The sequence below is a fragment of the Gymnodraco acuticeps genome, unplaced genomic scaffold (assembly GCF_902827175.1).
Source record: "Gymnodraco acuticeps unplaced genomic scaffold, fGymAcu1.1, whole genome shotgun sequence".
In the NCBI taxonomy this organism is placed as follows: Eukaryota; Metazoa; Chordata; class Actinopteri; order Perciformes; family Bathydraconidae; genus Gymnodraco; species Gymnodraco acuticeps.
Window position 1 is genome coordinate 280,576 of NW_022990779.1, and position 4,247 is coordinate 284,822.

A 4,247-nucleotide genomic window follows, 5' to 3' on the forward strand; every position below is an offset into this window, starting at 1 on the left:
AGTTATATCTGAAGCAAATTATGTTTCTGAAGATGTGTAGTCAATTCCACCCTTCAATGTAGCATAAATGTGAACTCTCATTACAGGAACAGCCTTTTCTTAAACAAACCTTCACCATTTTCGAGAAATAATTCTGGCTGTTAAAGGATATACTATGTAAAACAATAGCAATACTTATTCTGACAGAAGATAAAAACAAATACATAATCAAATAGTGTGCTTTTATTCAGTCATTTATTCAAATAAATGGAAAATATAAAACATGAATACAGAATAACCGAGCAGAACCGAAAAGGTCTTGGACGAGGGGTGGTGCTCAAAAGGGCTCATCATGGATGTATCTGTGGAACAACAAAAACAGACACTTAAGCATTCGATATTGTGTTAAATATTCAAAAACATTTGTCAGCATTTCATCACTATTCAAGAAGTCAGAGGAATGATTAATGTAATCCAATTGACTTGTATGTCTGCCTTGGTTTGAGATACTTGGAGATATAATCACTGGGTACTGTAGGTGATATTACGTATATTATGTCAATGTTGCACTCAAGGACTCAGGCGGACATCACTTGTCTTTTCTCACTCGTGGCAACTGTATTATGAATCATCCAAACAAAACTCCGTCACAGTTTTCTCAACCACCGAGGAAGAAACGCTCTTCCTCACCTTCACGCCCTCAGGCGGAGCCTTGTGGCCAAAACATGCACCAACTAAACCTGCTTCAACAATAAACATAACATGTTGTGAACTATATCGTCACACTCTCCCCCACTTACAAAATGTCGTCTCGACATTGTCCTTTACACCTACTAGTCTTAAACAAGTACATGGGTTGTAAGACAAGAGAATGGGCCATTTTGAATAAAACACTTCTTAATGAGATACACAAGCTGCTGTTCACTGCAGTTGTGAATACTACTGATTTGATCAGTTTTTCTTTCTTTTTTTAACACCCAAACATTTGCATCTTTAATGCATATTACAAAACCATGAGTCCATACTGTTGAAAGGGTCATCATTTTCCTTTCTAAATCAATTCTGGAACCCAACTCACACAACACAAATTTCAGCCAACAATCACATTAACACAAGGCACTTTAGGTATACTTTCAAAGAGGCAAGGAGTGTCATTTACTTTTTAAAAAAAAAAAAAAGTATTTCCAAGTCCATTACCAGGGCCGTCAGTAGCCATTTAAAGCTATCTCTTTGGTGGAAATGGTTCTCTCTGCGAAACTAGGCTGGCCAAGTTTGTCATAAGTCAGAGTCTGTGGTTGCTTTCTTTGTCATCTTGGATACATTGTCCTCTGCTCCGAGTCTTCCACTGTTTTCTCCTCTGAGCTCTCTGTAGCTGTTGTCACAACATCCTCCTCACCTTCGTCAGATGTCACTGTGTGAACCTGCTCCTCTTGTTTTCCTCCCTGCTTTGCAGTGGCTCCCTCGTTCCCGAGATCATCTTTCCCTCTTGAGGATGGAACTTCTGAGCAGAGGAGTTAAGCGCAGGCATCCTTTGGTGTTCCGCTGAAGGCCAGGTGAATGTTACATCATTAAAGTCATCATCTGATTCCTCATCAACATTTGTTTGTTGTGTGTACTTGGTCACAGATGTGTGTCTGTTTGTGTAATTGTTTAATTTCTTTGTTCGAGTTGGGATGGTAGCCTGATATCTGTCATCTGTGGCTGGGAGGAAGTTACATGGTAAAAGTAGATTCCTGTGGAGGATCCTTGTCCTGCTTCCACCACTTTCAGGCACTACCTCAAACACTGGACTGATGTCACCTTTCTGACTTTTGACAACATAAATGTTGTCTTCCCAGTAGGAGCGGATTTTACCTGGTCCTCCTCTCTCACCCACATTTCTCACCAGGACACGACTGCCCACCTGCAGTGTGGGCCATACACTTTCTTCCCCCTATCAGCTGACTTGGAAGCATTTCTGGAGGCGATGTCATAAGCCTCAGTCATCCTCTTTCGCCACTTCTCCACATAGTCCTGGTAGGAGCCTGTGCAGTCCTGATTTTCAATTCCAAACAGCAGGTCAACAGGCAGTCGGGGTGGCCTACCAAACAGGAGAAAGAATGGAGAATAGCTGGTGGCTTCATTAGCTGTGCAGTTGTAGGCATGTACGACTTTAGTGAGGTGATTTTTCCAGTCATGTTTCTGTTCTTCAGTAAGTGTTCTCAGCATTGACAGCAACGTCCTGTTAAATCTCTCTGTCTGTCCATTTCCTTGGGGATGATAAGGAGTAGTGTGAGACCCCCGAATGCCTGACAGTGTTTTCAGGTGGTGAAGCAGCTTGTTCTCAAATTCCCTCCCCAAATCATGATGCAGTCTTTCTGGGAAACCAAACTTGAGACAGAAATCATTAAACAGTTTGTCTGCAACAGTCTTGGCTGATTTGTTGGTAGTTGCATATATTTGTGCGAACCGAGTGTAATGGTCCATTATGACAAGTACATATTCATAACCCCCCCTACATTCTTCCAAATGTAGAAAATAAACAGAGACCAGCTGGAATGGGTGAGTGGTTTTAATACTCATCATAGGTGCGAGTGCGTGTCTGTTAGGTTTTCTCTTCTTTAGACACTCACACACGTTTGTCACAAAATGTTCTATGTCTCTTTGCATTTTTGGCCAAAAGAAACGTTCTCTTATCAAGTTTACTGTCCTTTCTGTTCCCAAGTGTCCCATTTCGTTGTGGATCTCCTTCAGAACAAGTGGACGATATACATCTGGGAGCAAAAGCTGACTTTTTGTGTGAGTTTTGCGGTGCATAGTTCCATCTTCTCTGATCTCAAGCCTACTCCACTCTCTGACTAGAGCTTTAAATTCTGGGCCCTCGTGTTTCAGTTGTTGTACAGTGGGTCGCTTGTTTTTCTCTTTGTGTCCATACATTTTGCCCATCACCTGATCTTGTTGCTGTGCTATCTTTATTTCTTCCCTGGAGAATGGCTGTATGGCACTGAACGTATTCTCTATGTCTATCTGTGTCTCTAGAGCATTACAAGAGACTGAGTGTAGGAATGGGCTGTTTTCTTCCTGATGCACCAAAATGCCCTGCCCTGTTGCACTTACTTCTTCCTGGCAAACAGACTGTGTGCATTGGTTCACATCACTTTCAAAATCCAGTGGCATTCTGGATAAGCCGTCTGCGTCTGCATTTGCTTTGCCTGGTCTGTACTTGATTTTGAAATTAAAATCTGCCAACTCTGCTACCCAGACCCGGCGCCAGAACAAATCTAAAGGGAGGGCCTATGATTTTCATGGGAGGGCACACAAAACCGTCACGTGCTGCGGGCCTGCGGCACAATATATATCAAACAGCAAGGCCAACAGCATTGCGTAAAGACGCACACTTATCGCAAACATACACAAATAAAGGGCAACATAGCAACCACTTTGAAACATTGTGTGCGTGGCAGCACAAACACTGGTAAATCACGAGCAAGGTTGACAGCTAAAAAAGCTATAATATAAACGACAGCTGACAAGTAATAACGGCTCAGTGCCAGCTGATCTGCACCAAAGTACTCATTTCCTTATTTGTTTCCTCGCGTATCTGTCTCTCTCTCCACAAACTCTCACATGAAATGTGTTCTTTTGATGCGGCATGTCTTAGCAGTCCTTTATCAGTCTGTAATGCGTGTTTCCAGTCGCAAAAACCTTTGACAGTAAAAGCCGCATCACATGAAGACGTATTCACTTTAAACTGTCTACAGGGGAAACAAAAGGCTGCGTCTGCTTCTAACGAATATTCAAGCCATGGTCTGTTGTGTACCATGCAGCGGCAAAAGTGTACTTCTTTCCTGAAAACAATCTCCCTGGATAACGATCCAGCTTCACCTGCTTGGGTTTATTAACCCCAAGATCATCGCTAACTCAGCCCCGGGGTTTGCCGAGGTCAAGCTTGTGACATTAAGGCGTGCTGCTGCAACGGCAGGTGCAGGGTCGCCAGCAGCACCATCGGCTGCAGTTCTTTCATCGCTATTTTGTTTTAATAAATCCTTAGACCTTTTGAGCCAATTTCTGATGTCCATTTTGTAATTCAAACAGAAATGGGAGTCTACAGAATGCACAATAAACAAATCCAGAATAGGCGGCAGAGTGTGACGCTGTGATTGGTCTAAATGGGGACGAATCACAAATCACAGACACATGCATTTATTTGACGTAGCCTGCGATTTTTTTTGTTTGTTCTGACATCACATACATCGTAGCATAAAAGTTCACAGTTTATTTATAATTAA